An 18621-nucleotide genomic window follows, 5' to 3' on the forward strand; every position below is an offset into this window, starting at 1 on the left:
TGGATTTCCTTAGCCCAGCCACGGGACCTTACGCCGTGAAAGGGGTAGTGAGGGACTGTTACCTGTTTAACTTGAAGGCACGTTGGTATCTCATGTCTGCCTCTGTCTGTCTGTTTATCTATCTCTCTGTCTTTTTTTCTGTCTGTCTCTCTGTCTATCCTTCCATCGCTATTTCTGTCTATCTGTCTATCTTTTTCTGTCTACCTACCTGTATATCTTTCTGTCTACCTTATACTGTATCCTCCCAAACTCCCAAGCCTCTTTTCGTCGCATTTTCTCTCCCCCTCTCTCCCCAGTCACCCCACTCTCACATACCCTCCCTCATCCTCTCCCCAGCCATACTCTCGGTCTGGCTCTCCTTCTCCATCCATCGACCCTTACCCTCCAAATACCTGACTACCACACACCCTCACCCTCCAAATACCTGACTACCACACACCCTCACCCTCCAAATACCTGACTACCACACACCCTCACCCTCCAGATACCTGACTACCACACACCCTCACCCTCCAAATACCTGACTACCACACACCCTCACCCTCCAAATACCTGACTACCACACACCCTCACCCTCCAAATACCTGACTACCACACACCCTCACCCTCCAAATACCTGACTACCACACACCCTCACCCTCCAAATACCTGACTACCACACACCCTCACCCTCCAAATACCTGACTACCACACACCCTCACCCTCCTTCATATACATTTCATCCTCCTGCCCTTCACCTCACTCTTGGTCTCCCTCTTCTTGCAACCACCCATCTTTAAACTCTTCCTCCCTTCCCTCATAACCCTCTCCATCCAACCCTCCTCATTCTATTTACCACCTCATTCTTCTCTCTCTCTCTCTCTCTCTCTCTCTCTCTCTCTATCTATCTATCTATCTATCTATCTATCTATCCCCTCCACCTCATTCTCCCTCCAGCCACATCACCATCAGCTCCTCTCCTCTCCTCACTCCCCCTCCTCCTCCACCTCATCCTCCTCTTCCATTTCCCTCCGTGTGGTGGATAAGGAAATAATTTACTTAGCCTATTTCCACGTGCGACTTATTCTAATGTCATTTTTGTGGTTATTAGTGGGGTAATTAGGGATGTCTTTGATGTGCCTTGTTCCGCCCTGTGAGTTAATTGCCTTTGTGTTATTGTAGATCAGGGTGGGGTCACTGGAGGAAGAGAGAGAGAGAGAGAGAGAGAGAGAGAGAGAGAGAGAGAGAGAGAGAGAGAGAGATAAGGCAGCATGAAAAAATAGGTACCGGGTATGATGAGAGGTAGATAAGTAAATAGATAGATGGATAGAGACACAGAGCGAGAGAAAGATAGATAGATAGATAGACAGAGAGAGAGAGAGAGGAAGCTCATTTTACAGCTCCCTCCTTCATTAACTCCCAAAAATGCTCCCAAAACGGCCGATATTCGCCACGCACGGCACTAAAAGGTTAATGGCCAAGGGGATGTGGTCTGTTTAGGCGACATTACCCCCGCAATTAACCGCCAGGCCCAAATTACCTCAGCAATTAACCGCCAGGCCCAAATTACCTCAGCAATTAACCGCAAGGCCCAAATTACCTCAGCAATTAACCGCCAGGCCCAAATTACCCCAGCAATTAACCGCCAGGCCCAAATTACCCCAGCAATTAACCGCCAGACTCTAATTACCCCAGAGAATTAACCGCTGAGGCAAACTAAGCTCAGGAAGTCAGATTACGTGAGGGAAACTGTCAGCGAAACACGGGGAGGCGGGCTGAGAGGGTCTGACTGGGAGCAACTGACAGACTGATAGGAACGAAACTGAAACTGACAGAGAAACGTAATCCGACTGTCGCAGAAACTAAGGGAAACTGATAATAAAACTATATTTTGTACTAAACCCACTTGCTGTGCTGAAGGCGACAGGTTGAATTAAAAATGCATCATTACTGAGTCACTAAAGCTCGCGCGCGCACACACACACACACACACACACACACACACACACACACACACACACACACACACACACACACACACACACACACACACACACACACACACACACACACACACACACACACACACACACACACACACACACACGTTGCCTCAGGCGTTAACGCACTCATTTCTGTGTTTTACTCCTGAGGTCATTATAAAATACAGTTGTTGCGTTAACCTGTGTCGGATGCGAAAGGATTGTGCAGTAAAGGGCATTTATATTTGAATGGTGGCAGTGGGGGGAAAATTATCGTATTCCACCGCGTGTCACCATGGCCGACACCTGTGGCTCTCAAATACGACACAAAACCCCCTGTGGTAAATCTGGACATTTCAGGTGGAGTGGGCGGGATAAACGGATAAGGCCATAACGGTGAGAGTGGTATTTATGTGTTGTTGTGCGTGTGGTATATTTCATGGCAGAATGGGTTTTTGGTTTATAATTTGTGCATTTTAAAAGTGATTGAAGAACTTTGGTCCTCACCTACTTGTCCTGCTACTTAGAGCTACAAAATCTCTTTAATTTTCCCATAACGCTGTAAACGTCTCCACCGCTAGATATCTCACCATTACACGTTGAAGAGTACCGCTGCATGGAGGCCAGTAACTTTAGAGTCCAGAGTTAATTAAAATAGCTTCCAAAGATGGGGATTTCACCCTTTGTGACCTGAGGGGGACCAGCAAAGATTTTCCGACACGTGAGGAATGACGAGGAAAACTTGGGCGTCTCTGGCCTATGCCCTTCATCGTTTTTTTTTTTTTTTTTGTGGGGGGAGGTGGGGGCCTCAGATCATAGTGTGTGTGTGTGTGTGTGTGTGTGTGTGAGTGAATCATTTAGTAAAGCATTGAATAGTGTGGAGGTTGTAAACAGGTGGAAGTGGATGATTTCCCCATAACTACCATTCTCCATAACCCTCTGGAGGCTCGGAAAGAGTGAATATTTATTCATTTATTCATTTGTATTGTTTTTTTTTTTCTAGTTATTTTTTGTTCATTTTTTAAAAGTTTTTGGAAAGGACAACTTTAATATATAAAGAAAACTGTGAAAGGTCGAAGGTGGGGAGGATATTAAACTCCCTTTGATAACCCATGACGTGCATTACCTAGCCTGACCTGACCCGATATGAGCCGCTCTGACCTCACATGACCCACCAAGCCTAACGTTACCTGACCACCCAGTATAGCAAACACAGGAAATAATATCACAGCAGGACAGATTAACACAGTAAAACATGAGAACCAAATACAAGCAATCATGACCCAGCGCAACCTAATGTGACCCCAGCTGACCTGACGTGACCTATCCTTTCCTAACCTCGTCTGACCTGACCACGGAGACAGCAATATCCCAGGCTCACGGACAACCAAAGGGACGTCAGGTGTAAGAATATGAAAGGAGGGGAGGGGGATTGTGGTGGAGGGAAAGGGGAAGGGGATTGTGGTGGGGGAGGGGAACTGTGGTGAGGGAGGGGGACTGTGGTGGGGGAGGGGGATTGTGGTGGAGGGAAGGGGGAGGGGATTTGTGGTGGAGGGAAGGGGGAGAGTGATTGTGGTGGGAGAGGGTGATTGTGGTGGGGGAGGAAAATTGTCGTGGGGGAGGGGGATTATGGGAGGGGGTAGGGAAAGGGGGGACCTACTGAAGCTGACTGACTATCAAATGAAGATAGTGTTAGTAGGGCTGATCCAACACACACACACACACACACACACACACACACACACACACACACACACCAGTCAGCCGTGAAATGCGTGTTGCTCTCTCTCTCTCTCTCTCTCTCTCTCTCTCTCTCTCTCTCTCTCTCTCCCTCCACGCCTTAAGCTGTGTAATTCTGGTTAACGATGATTTTGCTTGTCGTGGGGGAAGCTGTCGAGGTCGGAGAGTTAAGTTACATATTTTATTTTCATTTTTTATTTATTGTATTTTATGTGGTAGGTAGGTAGGTAGATAGATAGATACGTAGATAGACAGACAGATAGATGGGTAGGTAGGTAGATAGATAGATGGATAGGTAGGTAGGTACGTATATAGATAGATAGATAGATAGATAGATGATAAACAGGTAGGTAGATTGGTTGGTTGGTTGGTAGATAGGCAGGTAGGTAGGTGAGTAGGTGGACGGATGGACAGGTGGATAGGTAGATATATAAACACAGATTCCTAAATAGACAGAAAGACAGATAGATGGTAGGGACAGATGGATAGATACAGATAGATAAATATACAGACAGGCTTCCAGAGGTCTAGATAGATTAACAGATAAAATAATAAACCAATAGATAGTAGAATAATAGATACACTAGTCAAGAGGAAGTGTGTGGATGTTCACAAGTACAAGATGAAAGTAAAGAAAATAGAATCAATTACATTTTATCTCGTGAACTTCAATTATAATATATATATATTTTTTGTTCTGGTACTAAAATGAAGCGATTAATGGTTTAGGCTGATGAATGGCCTCCCACCTGTGATAATTTACCTGTCTACCTTTATTTAGTACAGGTGAGTGGCCCAGGTGAATAATTATACCTGTGTGTGTGTGTGTGTGTGTGTGTGTGTAGAGAGAGAGAGAGAGAGAGGGGCTACATAATTTCCTTCCCAATAATCAGATCATCTCTCTCTCTCTCTCTCTCTCTTAATTCCCTCTTTTGTTCCTTTGTCGCTTTTCCTCTGGCACTCTTCCTCCTCCTCCTCCTCCTTCTCCTCCTCCTCCTCCTCCTCCTCCTTCTCCTCCTCCTCCTCCTCCTCCTCCTCAGCAGTACACTAATCCCGTCTGAGGAGGAAAGACGGAGGGGAGCGAGAATGAAAGACGGAGGGAGGGAGGAAGAGAGAGAGGGACAGGGAGATAAAATGAGGACAAAGGGAGAGAAGAAAACAAGGGGGAAGGGAGGAAGGGGAGGGAGGAGGACAGAGTACAGGGGGATGTGGAGAGAAAGGGAGAGAATGAAGTAGGGAGAAAGGGAGGGAAACAAGGAGGAAGGAAGCAAGGCAGGGAGGAAATAAGAAGAGAATAAGAATGTAAGATGACAAGGAAAAGGAAGACAGGGAGGGAGAGAGGGAAGGAAAGAGAAGAAAAGAGTGAGAGAGACAAGGAAGGAGGGAAGAGAAGGACAAAAAAGAGTAAAGAGGGAGAGAAAGGTAGGAAGGGCCGACGAGAGAGAGAGGAAAAGAGAAAGAGAAGGACAAGAAGAGACGGAGAGGAGAGAAGGAGGGAGGAAGGATGGAGGAAGGCAGGGAGAGGAGAGAGGGAGGAACGGAGGGAGGGAGGAACGGAGGGAGGGAGGGAAGGAGGGAGGATGACATTAACTATGAGAAGTGAGGTGGAGAATTTGGCAGGCTTGAAGGTGAGGATGTTGATGGACAGGCAGAGAAACAGACAGGGAGGGAGGAAGGAAGGAAGGAAGGAAGGAAGGAGGAGAGGTAGGCAGGAAAGAAGGAAGGAAGGAGGAGAGGTAGGCAGGAAAGAAAGAGAGAAGAAGGAAGGAAGGAATGAGGAGAAATATAGCGAGAGGAAAGAAGGAAAGTAAACAGGAAGGAGAGAGAGAGAGAGAGAGAGAGAGAGAGAGAGAGAGAGGAGTCCATGAAGGAGGGTGGCGTAGAATGGGGAGGTGACCAAGAGGATAAGAGGGAGACTGAGAAGAAGAGGAAGAAGAAAAGAGGAGGAAGTAGAAGAAGACGATAAAGAGTGAGAAGAGGAGAAGGAGGTAGATTGAGGAGTACATCAAGAGGGGGAGGTATAAGGGTGAGGTTGATGGCAGGTGGAGGAGGTGGAGGGAAGGTGGGGGGGCGTTGGGTGGAGTGGAGTGGAGTGGAGTGGAGCGGGTCGTTACTGAATAGGGACAGTAATGCTTGGGGGTCCCTTTTGTTGAGGCCGCCCCTCACAGGATCCGGCGTACGGCAATAGATGAGAGAGAGAGAGAGAGAGAGAGAGAGAGAGAGAGAGAGAGAGAGAACATAAAAGAGGTGGACTGGAGCTTATTTTGTGCACGTCACCAGAAGTCAGGATGGACGGGTGGGCGGGGGATTGCCAGCCTGATTGGATAGGACTGGGCTAGGTGGATACAGGGTACGGTGGATGGGTGGATGACTAGGTGGATGCAGGGTACGATGGGTGGATGGTTAGGTGGATGGAGGATATAATAGATGGATGGAGGATATAATAGATGGATGGATTGATGGTTAGTTGGATGGAGGATAGGTTAGATGGATGGATGGATACGATGGATGGATGGATGGACGGCAGGCTGCTGGTATAGGTCGATGGGCTGCTTGGTATGGCTGAAAATGTTTTCACCCCTGTGCGTTTGTTTGTTGGTTGGTTGGTTTGTGAGCAAGATTACACAAAAACTACTGGACGGATTTCCACGAAGCTTGGTAGAAGAATGGGCCTTGGCCCAGAATAGACTCCATTAAATTTTGTCGCGGATCCGGATAAAGGTGCTGATCCAGGAATTTTTTTTTTTTTCACTTACATGAACATTGCGAGATAGGGCGTTGGCGGAGGTAAGCGCTCTGCTGAGTGCCATTCTAGTTCGTTATAATTTACAAGACAGAGGAAACATGAAATGGCCCCAGTAAACATGAAATGGCTTCAATAAACATGAAATAGCTTCAGTAAACATGAAATAGCTTCAGTAAACATGAAATAGCTTCAGTAAACATGAAATAGCTTCAGTAAACATGAAATAGCTTCAGTAAACATGAAATGGCTTCAGTAAACATGAAATGGCTTCAGTAAACATGAAATGGCTTCAGTAAACATGAAATAGCTTCAGTAAACATGAAATAGCTTCAGTAAACATGAAATAGCTTCAGTAAACATGAAATGGACCCAGTAAACATGAAATGGCTCCAGTAAACATGAAATGGCTCCAGTAAACATGAAATGGCTCCAGTAAACATGAAATGGCTCCAGTAAACATGAAATGGCTCCAGTAAACATGAAATGGCTCCAGTAAACATGAAATGGCCTGAGTTGTTCTTAATTGACCCGAATAGACAGAAATTGACCAGACTGGACCAGATTTGACAGAAGAAAAATCTAAAAAGACATAGATATAAAACGGTCAAAATATTGTTCACAAGTAGTTTAGAAATAATAATAACAGTAATACTACTACAACTAATAATAATAATAATAATAATAATAATAATAATAATATGAAAAGTAAGACAACAAAATAAAAGTAACCCTGTCGTCCAGTTTTTATTTTATTTTATTTTATTTATTTTTTTGTCTGACAGTCCTGTAAAAATTCCCTGCAGGAGTTTTTGTTTGTTTTTATTTTTTTTTCTACCGCTTGATTTCTTGGAAGGAGAGACTGGCTGGGAGAGTTTGTTTGTTTTATTGTTTGTTGCTCTTATTGTATTTCTCTCTCTCTCTCTCTCTCTCTCTCTCAGGTGTCACCAATTCACTCCCTTACCACCGCGTCCTCTCTTAATTCCTCCCTTTCTCCCTCCCTTCATTTTCCTTTCCCTCCCTCCCTCCCTCCCTCCCCTCCATCTATTATGCCTCTGAGTGTGGAGGTATGGATGGTATGGTATTATGAGAGAGAGAGAGAGAGAGAGAGAGAGAGAGAGAGCCTGGGGACCTTAATATATAGCGTGCCTCATTTATATAAGACTCTCTCTCTCTCTCTCTCTCTCATATATATACAGTACACACACACACACACACACACACACACACACACACACACACACACACACACACACACACACACATAGCTATCTCTTCCTTTCTTTCTCCCTCTTCGTCACCCCCTCCCTGCCCAACCCCTCTTTATTTTTTACGCTCATTCCTCACATACCACCATACTGTGATTCTCTCTCTCTCTCTCTCTCTCTCTCTCTCTCTCTCTCCCCCTCACATTTATTAATTCCTCCAATTCCTTCGTCTCAAGTTTGCCCATTTTTCTGACATTCATCTTCCTTATTTCATACCTCTTTTTTCCTCCTCCTCCTTTTCCTTCTCCTTGCTTCTTGTCCTCCCTACTTCCTTATTGCATCTCAGTTGTGCATTATTTTACTTCCCACTTTCTTCCTTTATTCTCATTTCCTTCCTTCCTTCCGTGTTTCATTCTTCTCGCCCCTCCTCCATTCTTCCCCCTGCTTATTTCCTTGTTTTTCTTACTTTTTTTTTTAGGCAAGGTGGATCATTTCTCCAGGTGGTGGTGGTGGTGGTGGTTCCAAGAGAAAGCGTGGTCATAGCAACCGGGAGCGTTTCGGACAGATTTGTGGGCTAACTATGGTATTCTTCACATAACCCAGTCAGGTGGCATAGAGACTCCTGCTGTGGAATGAGGCTGTTTTGGTTTGACTTTCCTCCTTGTTTCTCTCTCTCTCTCTCTCTCTCTCTCTCTCTCTCTCTCTCTCTTCTAGTCGGAACAGAACGCCCCGAAATTAATGTTGTGGCCTAAAGGGATGGTAAAGTATAAGCGATGAGAAAACCAATGGAGAGTCAGTAAAACCAATTGCTTTACAGGTTCCCTCGACTGCCCCCGGCCATTGATGGGGCGGAGTCAGGTTATTGGTCATTAGCACTCTTGAATTGCCATGTTGGATTAGGGTCTTTTATGCAGTTTTTTCCTTACTAATTTTTTCTTTTATTGTCAACTTTCTTCCTTCTTGTCTCTCCTTCTGTTTCTCCTTCTTTATTTTTCAGTTTCTTTCTCTTTGCTTCCTTCGCATCTTCCTTCTTTTCCCCATTCTTTCCCTTCCCCTCCCTTCTTCCCTCACTCTTACTTTTTTCCTACCTTTCCACACCTCCTCCCTTCCCTCCTTTTCCTTCTCTCCTTACCTCCTCCCTCCCTCCCTCTTCTTCCGTCCGTCCCTCCCTGATTACCCTCCTCTTTCCTCATTTCCTCCATTTCCTTTGCTTCATTTCCTCCCTCCCTCCCTCCCTCCTCCCCAACGGTCCCTCCCTCCCTCCATTTTTCCTCCGCTATTTTTCCTCCCATAAATGATTTCTATTATTTCTGTCTTGGCTTCCTCCTTCATTTTTCTCTTCCTCCCTCCCTCCTTCGTTTCTTCTTTCTCTTTCCCTCTCCCTCTCATCCTTCTTCCTTCTCTCTCTCTCTTTCTCTCTCTCTCTCTCTCTCTCTCTCTCTCTCTCTCTCTCTCTCTCTCTTTAATCATCATTCATTAGTTTTTGACCAGCGCATCAGAATTATTTTTATTATTATTATTATTATTATTATTATTATTATTATTGTTGTTGTAGCAGCAGTAGTAGTAGTAGTAGTGTTATAGTTTTTTTTATATAATTGTTCACTACATAACTAATTTTTCTTCTCTTTTCAGGTATGTAGGTCTTCAAGGAGCCTAAAGAGAAGCCAAAAGGTATGTGTCTGTACCTCATTATTTATTTATTTATTTATTTTTATTTTTCCACATCTGTCTGTCTGTATGTCTGTTTTTGGGCCAGCGTAACAGACAGGTTAATTACAGGATTTTGGGTCACTTACCTGCTAAAGAGAATGTTATCTTTCCTGTTTCGTATTGCTTCGTCTTATCTCGTCATTTTATCTCCATAGCATTCGTTATCGCCCTTATCATAACCTCTTCAGTGTTAGGACGTGATTATCTTTAGTATTATTTGTATTTCTCTTCCTGCTACATTTATCTCTTCTTCCTTGCATATATATTGTTTTTCTTATCTTCTTAGCGCTCTCTCTGCCTCTCCCTACTTCCCTCCGTCCCTCCCTGCCTTGCTCTCTCTACCTCCTTATCTCTACCCCTATTTTTCCTCTCCTTCCATATCTCTCTGTCTTTCCATCATGTCTCCCTTTCTATCTCCCTTTTACCTCCTTGCATACCTATCTGCTTCCCCCCCCCTTCTCTCTCTCTCTCTCTCTCTCTCTCTCTCATCATCCTTGTCTCTTAGGATCTCTACCTTTATCTCTATCTCGGTCTATTTCCTTCCTTCCCTTCCTCCCTGCACTATCTCTTTATCCCTCTTTACCTTCATCTCTATCTCAGTCTATCTCCCTCCCTCCCTCCTTTCCTCCCTTTCTCTCCACCTGCCAAAGCTCTCTCCATCACATTCTCTCCTCTATTTTCTCTCCTCTCGCACCTACCCGTACAAATAAATAAATAAATAAATAAAACTTCCATTAACGTATCCATTTTTTTTTTCAATCCCTCCCCTCGCTCCGCTTCTCCTAACACCTCTTCCTTAGCGGTTTATTTTTTTGTACGGCCGCTTAATATCTTTGTTTTTTTTTTTGTTTTTTTTTTAATGGAGAGTATGGCGATATTAGAAGGGTTTATGGAATACAGGTGAGGACAGTAAGTCAGGTGTGATAAGCAAAATAAATCGCCGAGGAGAAGGTGTTAGGGAGCTTCCTTCTCCGACGAGTCAGAGAATAGTTTGATTGGTGGCTGATTGTCTTATACTAACCAGTCTTGAGAGAACCAGCAGGCATGTTTCTTATTACTTGTACTCCTTTGAATTGGAACCCTTGTAGTCCATTGAACTTTTGTACTCCTTTGAACTCCTTTGTACTCATTGGACTTCTTTACTCCTTTGAACTCCTTTGGGCCCCTTTACTCCTTTGAACTCATTTGAACTCCTTTGACTTCATTTGAACTTATGTACTCCTTTGAACTCCTTTACACTCCTTTGAACTCTTGCATTCCCTGTCTCCTCGCCAGGGAATAACAGGCAACAAGTGACCTATTATCTGACTTCTTTAGCTGTTGACAGATTTACCCAGGGTCCATTTAGAGGCCCTAGTGGAGTTCTCTCTCTCTCTCTCTCTCTCTCTCTCTCTCTCTCTCTCTCTCTCCCTCTTCCCTCTTACCCCCGCCTTCCTCCCCCTGCTTTCCCCCCTCATCCCCCTACTCCCATCCAACCCCACCCCATCCTTAGTCACCTCACTGGAAAGGCCTAAAGACGTGATGTAATTTACGCCGATAAAAGATTAAGTGCTGGAGATAATGGCTGGATTCCGGGGGCTGAAATGGTGAGTGAATGAAGGTGTGGCCCATTCAGTTGGACAGATTTTTTTTAGTTTTTCCTATATTTTTTTCCCTTGCTCTCTGGACCCTGCCTCACCCCATCCTTAGGTGGAAAATGAGGTCCAGGTGATGATTATGGTGATGATTGTGATGATGATGATGATGATGATGATAATAGTGAAGATTGAATGTTAAAAAAATGATGAGGTGGGACAGAACGCGCCCAGGCAACTTCAGAGTGATGATGGCGATGATGATGATGATGATGATGGTTGTGATGATGATGATGATGATGATGATGATGATTATTACAACATCACCAGGCCTTATGGAGAATCAGTAAACTCATTTTAACGAGAACCACACACACACACACACACACACACACACACACACACACACACACACACACACACACACACACACACACACACACACACACACACACACACACACACACACACACACGGGCAATCCCTGTGTGGCGTGCTGTGTGGGTCGATGGCCGTCCCCCCCCCATTCTGCACGCCAACACATACCTGTATATCTATCTGGCGGTATGTCTGTCTATTTGGCTGTCTTTCTGTCTGTATCTATCTATCTACCTTCCTGTGTATCTCTATCTATCTCTCTGTCTATCTATCTGTCTCTCTATATGTCTCTCCCTATCTGTCTTTCAATCCCTGTCTCCACGTATCTGTCTATCTATTTGCATCTATCTGCTCATTTACATGCTGCCTGATCCCGCATCCTGTGAGGGGGTAACATCGACAGCAGAACATCCAGGCGTGTATGTCCCTACTCAGCAACAACCCCCCCCCTCTGCCCCTCCAGTACACACCATCCACTCATACAACACCCATGCCTTTATTCTCGACACTTAGCACGTCTTTCATAGCGATTTGTTTTTATTTATTTATTCATTTATCTGTTTACCTTTTTATGTATTTAGTATTTCTTGTGTATTTATATTTCACGTTAGTTGTTCTATTTTCAGTTATTTATCTCATTAGTATACACGTGAATTGTATAAATCACGTAGTATCAGGGAATATTCACGTCCCATTTGCGGAGACACGTGCTAAAAAGCCTCTTAAATTGACGGGAACAGGGGTAGATTTCTGTCCACCTCGTCCTTGGGCTCCCTATCCTCCTCCTCGTCCTCGGTCTCCCTCTCCTCCACCTCATTCCTGGGTCTCTTCCTCCTCCTCCCAAGCATCTTAACTCTCATACACTTTGTCACCCTCCATAACATACTCAGGCACCTTATCTCCCTAACCTCGTTCTGCGGCTCCTCCTCCTCTTCCTCCTCTCCCTCCTCCTCCTCCTCCTTCGTCTCCTCCTCTCCCTCCTCCTCCTCCTCCCTCGTCTCCTCCTCTCCCTCCTCCTCCTCCTCCTCTGCAATATAAATGCGGGGGTGTTTTGGGAGACAGCCAGCTCCCTTTACCTACCCAGGACCCACTGTCAGCAGAATTAACTCTTTTGGCGTTACCATGAATTAAATAGTACAGTTGCCCAGACCCGCCTCAGCCCGGGTCAGGTAACGTTAAATCAGGTCAGGTCAGGTCAGGTTAAGTCAAGTCCGGTCAGGTTAGGCCAAATCAGGTCAGGTTAGCCCAAGTCAGGTCAGGTCAATTAAGTCAAGTTAGGTTAGGTCATGTCAGGTCAGATTAGGTCAAGTTAGGTTAGGTCAAGTCATGTCAGGTCAGAGTAGGTCAAATTAGGTTAGGTCATGTCAGGTCAGATTAGGTCAAGTTAGGCTTGGTCAAGTCAGGTCAGGTCAAATTAGGTCGTTAGGTTAGGCCAAGCAGGGCAGGTCAGATTAGGTCGTTAGATTAGATCAGGTCAGGTCAGATTAGGTCAAGTCAGGTCGTCAGGTGAGGTCAGGGTAGCTTGCATGTCATAGGGTTAGTTTTGTGTTGAAGTGCTCTGATATTGCAGTTACCGCTCCCGTCCTTCAATCTTAGGTCAGGGTGGCGTGTGCTGCTAGTAAAAGGTAAGTCATTATCATCGTTGTCGTCATCGTCGTTCCCCCTCCAAGGGATGGGATGACGTAGGATCCAAAAATTGAAAAATAAATAAACAGGAGAGTGCACATAAGAATTACAACTGTCAGTTACGGCCAGGAAAACTTTGCAATTCCATTTATATAGAGGTACATAGAGACTATCATCCACTCTCTTGATGTAGCGCCGCCTACTTCTTCCAAAGATGACATTACACTGAGTGAATATCTGATTTTTCCTGTAACCCAAGAAACTATTTACAAGGCTGGGTGGTAACCATGTAACCAAATAGTGGGGTGGAGAGACACAAATGCGACGTCCTTCCAGGAACCAAACTTTCACACTCATCTCTGACCCTCTGTACACCGAAAGGGAACATCGGTTCACTGCACGGAACAGTCCTGCAAGGGCAATTACTTCTACGCTGTTGAAGGGTCTGCTCGGCCGGACAAACCGGGGTTACCCTACTACTACTACAACTCATACCGTTACTATTACTCTTACTACTGCTGTTGCTACTACTGATATTCCTACTGGCACTAGTATGCGGTGCTTCATTTCATCACTTTTACCTGTTTTCTACCGTAGGGTAATGCAAACTAGTTTCTCGCCTAATTGCCACGGTATTTTGAACTTGATGTTGTATACCGTGTCTTTGAGGAAAAGGAGAGTCGAGAGGGAGAGGGGCTGGAATGGGACAGTTAATAGATGTATGTGGGTTGCTGCGTAGGTAGGACTGAATAAGAAATAATTTGATTCGTGAGAGATGAGGAGTGAGGAGGTCTTTTGATGTGGGGGTAGAGATGAGGGTGACTTTGATGTCCGGGGAAGTGTGGAGAGAAAGGAAGATGGCAATGATAAGGTTGGTGAATTTGTCAGAGAGAGAGAGAGAGAGAGAGAGAGAGAGAGAGATTATCTGGCGTTACCTGGAATAGAATACCAAGAGCTGTCCTAACCATGAGAGGGGCATCTTGTCAGTCAGGGAAGTGGTTTTGGATCACAGGTATTAAGAAAACGATAACAGGGTAGTCCATACATAGCGCCTCTCTGTCACGCCTTGTAAGAAATATTCAGTCTTACGGGGCGGCGGCATTCTCGTGCAGTTAGGAAGCTCACTAACGCCTCTTCCTTATCGATTAATTTCACCTCTTCCTTACCGATTAATTTCACCTCTTCCTTACCTGTTTATTGCACCTCATCGTTACCGATTTATTTCTGATTCTACTCCGTGATTATATTCTTGTGTGAGCTTACTATAACACCTCTTCCTTACCGATTTTTTTTTTAAATTCTATTCCGTTATTATATTCTTGTGTGATATTCATGTTATGTCGGTATTAAAAAGATATATAAGAAGCAGGAAAGAGGTTATTGATGGGTAGTTTGGAAAATAAATCGCTAAGGAAGAGGTGTTAGGGAGCACTGTGAGCGTAAATATTTGGACTTTGTGAAATTACTGTCCTCCCTTTACCTTAAGTTGGCCCAGAGTTTTTTTTTTTTTTTTGCCTTTTTCATCCTACTTTACGTGGCTCAGTGACGGAACACGACAATACTGGGATCTCTCTACTTCGTGTAGCAATTCTTCGTGACTGGCAGCATATTCTAATGTTAATCTATCGTTAACACTCAGTATTCAGGATGGAGAGATGTCAATTTTAAGCATAGTTAGAGTAAAATAATAATAATAATAATAATAATAATAAACCATGCAGTCAGTTTATATTAATAAGAAGATATTATAAACTTTGAAAAATTTTATGGTGGTGGTGGTGGTGGTGGAGATGGTGAATGGTGGTTGTGGTGGAGAATATTGTTGGTGGTGGTGGTGGTGGTGGTGGTGGAGGGCGATGCAGATGGTGGTGGTGGTGATGGTGGTGGTGGTGGTGGTGGTTATCGACTTAAAAAAAAATAATAATAATAAAAATAAAAAATCATATGGGAAGCAACAAAATAATGCAGTTTAGACACAGGTAACGCAGACTAAGCCTTGTCCAGCACCACATACGAGAATTCGAGTGGGTAACTTATGAGCCACCCTGTATTTAGTTTAGGTATGTTGGTGGGGAGGCTTCGTTATGTGGAGTGGTGGCGGGAAATTCGAAGCTGAACAGATGAGTGGATGGTAGTGTGGCCGATTCCGTTTTCTTTTTCTCCTCTTTCGTTAATCTAAGACGTTTGTGTGTGTGTGTTTGTGTGTGTGTGTGTGTGTGTGTGTGTGTGTGTGTGTGTGTGTGTGTGTGTGTGTGACCCGCCCTGACCTCCTTGCGGAAACTAGGTCAAGATGCTCCACCTCCCACTTACCTACCCCCTGCCCCCTGACCTCCCCTCACCCCTCCCCCTCCCCCCTGACTTCCCCTCACCCCCGACGCTCTCATCTTTCCCCTCTCTACTTGTTTCCCTGCCCCTGCCCCTCCCCCTCCCCCTCCCCCTCCCCCCCCTTCGTCTTATCTCTTCTTTCCCCTTCCTTTCCTTCACACCGTATCTCCCCTGACCCAGCTCCGACCTGGCACACACACACACACACACACACACACACACACACACACACACACACACACACTTTATCTGTCTATCTGTAGCTGTCTGTCTGTCCATCTGTCTATCCATCCATGTAGCTATGTATCTTTCATGTATCTATATCTATCGCTGTCTATCTGTCTGTCTGCCTGCTTTGTTGCTCTTCACCTTTTAATACCTCTCCTCTTCTTTCTCGTGCTCACTCTTCCCTATCTTCCTCTCATCCTTTTACTCTCCAATCTTCGCGTCATTTTTCCCACCTTCCTTCCTTCCTTCCTTCTCCATCTACCGTTTTTCCGTCTCATTTCCTTCCCTCTCTCCCTCCTCTCTTCCATCCTTCCGTCCTTCCTTCCCTACAATCCTTGGAGAACAGAATATTCCAATTACACATCAGTTAATGACAGATTGACAGAGTGGGGCAAGGAACAAGGAATCACACAGTATATCAATCACGTAAAATAAAGTAACAGTGTGGGAAGTAAAGGAAATACAGTGTTTATTTCGCAGTATCGCCAGGTGTTCACAGGCAGAAAAGTGAAGTTGTTTATTTTCGAAGACACGTACCTAAAGAGGGTCCAAGTGGGGTCGGAACTGTTTAATCCTCCATATATACAATCCTTGGCTTTATTGCAAGAGTTTAACCACAGAATTTTGTAAGTAAGTTTTATTATGTCCGTACCGTAGAATGGATATGTCTCTAGGTGTTTTGAGAAGTGGTAAAAAAAAATATTAAGAACATTACAGTAGGAACATTTATTTTGAGGGAGAATTCGGATTTTTTTTTTTTGTAATGCAAGGAAGAAGGAACCAAAGGGCAGAAGCTACACACTATATTCTGCTCATTTTTAACTAGGCGTACAGTTACCACCTCCATCAAGATATGACAGCAGAATACCATGCTAGTCACGAAGAAGAGCCGTGGAAAGGTTGCGTAGTCATAGTCATCCCCTATTCCGACGCTGAGGTATGGGAGACGCACTGCAAAAGGACTAAAATCTCTTGTCAAGTTAAAGTGGATGGACTATAGACGAAATGCACTTAAGGAGAGAATCTTAATGGAACTGGTGAAGTGGATAAAGAGTTTCAGTAGAGGAGAGTCGCTAAGTTGTAAGAGAGAGAGAGAGAGAGAGAGAGAGAGAGAGATCAGCTTACAACACGCCCAAATGGTTTAGAAGTTGTAAAAGTTCCGTCTGAGTAGGTAGGTTAGAGGAAGTTGGTTTGGGAGTGGGTGAGTGGCGTGTGTGTGTGAGTGGGGTGGGTGAGGGGGTGAATGAGGTGGTTGTGTGAGTGGGTGAGGGGTAGGTGCGTGAGTGACTTAGTGGGTGAGTGGGGTGGGTGTGTGAGTGGGTGAGTGATGAGTGCGGTGGGTGAGTGGGTGAATGAGTGAGTGAATGGGTGAGTTATGTGGATGAGTGAGTGGGTGAGTGGGACGAGCTCCTTAGGTGATGGAGTTGCTGTTGACTCCAGAAAAAGTTTAACACCCTTTCACCACGCGAGAGTAATGTGTTCAGGTGAGATTTCCTTTTATATCAGACTAGAGGGTTGAGCTACGTCCTTCATTTACCTCTCCCGTCATGCAGGTGTTTATGAAGGTTAATTAAATCGTGTGGAGGTAGCAGGAGTACGCTGAGGTAATAAATTACGGTCATCGTACTGAAGTCTTTAAAGATAGACATGTAAGCATACAGGTGGAAAGGGCTTAATGTAAAAATATATACATTGCCATCTTCATTACCACACTCAAAGCATATTACATCATTACTATACTCTATTCACTGTAATTTGGCTTAAAATATGGAGCTACAACAATAAATCCGCACTAAAATATGATGATAGTCACGAAGAAGTGCTGCTTGGATTTTTATTTTTCTGACACTGCCGCATGTGCAATAGCTGCAAAAGGACGAAATCTGGGCCAAGTTAGAGTGAAAGGAATATGTAATTTTTTTTTTAACATGTTTCAGTTTTTGTACCTCTCTCTCTCTCTCTCTCTCTCTCTCTTTCTAGTTTCGGCTGCAGGGCTTTCTTGGCGGGAGAAAGACTATTTCTTTACTATCCTTGTCATATTCTAGCAGTGTAATGTTGTACAGTCGGGGACATAAATACTGATCCACCTCTTTTCAGCAAATAATGAGACTGAGCGTTAACTTTCGAATCAGCAGACGATTTTCAAGGCTCAATTTATTTATTTATTTTTTTCAGAACATAACGTTAGATTTTCATAATTCTTCGGACATGAGTGAAGCGGGGGGGGGGGTACTGGAGGTGGCTACTTAACACCTCTTCCTTAGCGATTTATTCAGCTAATTGCACCTTAACCTTTTTTTTTTTTTTTCGTGTTTATTGTATGCGCAGCCAAGACGATTTTATTCATCCTCGGGTTTTCTCAGACTGAAGGGGTTAAATTTTGGCGTTCACCCTAAGACGTAAAAAAAAATCGTCTGGAAGCATGAACAATATATAGGAACACGTCATCGGAGTGAAGGGGTTGAGAGAGAGAGAGTTTGCATGAGGACGAGTAGCTATTGGGGTGTGATGCTCAGAATAAATCACCCGGGGAAATGCGTTAAGGTGTGGAACAAGACCCGTGGAACTGCCGTATATGGGTCAACCGGGTTTTTCTTGTGCCACTAATTCATCTTTAATTTTTCTGCCTCTTTCTCTCCCTTTTCCTTCCCTCCCCATAAATTGTCTCTCCAGCGCCCTCCATCATTGTAAGTCCTCCCTTCATCCCTCCTTCATTCCTTCCTTTCCCCCTTCCTTTCTTCCTTCCTTTCCCTCCTTTCCCCCTTCCTTTCTTCCTTCCTTTCCCTCCTTTCCTCCTTCCTTTCTTCCTGTTTCCATCCATCCTTCCTTCCTGTTTCCATCCATCCTTCCTTCCCTCCTTCCACTTCCGTCCTTCCTTCCTACTCTCACGTCTTATGATCTGCCCTCATTACCTTCCTCCCATTCTTTACTATCCTTCCTCCTTCTTTCTTTCCTTCCTTCCTTCCTTCCCTCCTTCCTATTCCCTCCTTCACTCCTTCCGTCCTTCAAATCTTATGATCTGCCCCCATTACCTCCTTCTCTTAAATTTTAAAAAGTCGTATCGTCATAGTCTTTCTTGGCAAACAACCTGGAGAGATTTTTTGTTTGCTTTCCTTTGCTCTCCT

At 44.5% G+C, this 18621-nt stretch overlaps 1 protein-coding gene across 1 annotated transcript in view; it reads right to left on the bottom strand.

Moving 5' to 3' along the window:
* The window catches only part of LOC145402270 (uncharacterized), a 101655-nt gene that overhangs the window by 4408 nt on the left and 78626 nt on the right, over positions 1-18621 (bottom strand). The window lies entirely within an intron of this gene.

Source organism: Coenobita brevimanus, chromosome 57, assembly GCF_032717465.1.
Source record: "Coenobita brevimanus isolate Jiangsu-jjx chromosome 57, ASM3271746v2, whole genome shotgun sequence".
Lineage (NCBI taxonomy): Eukaryota > Metazoa > Arthropoda > Malacostraca > Decapoda > Coenobitidae > Coenobita > Coenobita brevimanus.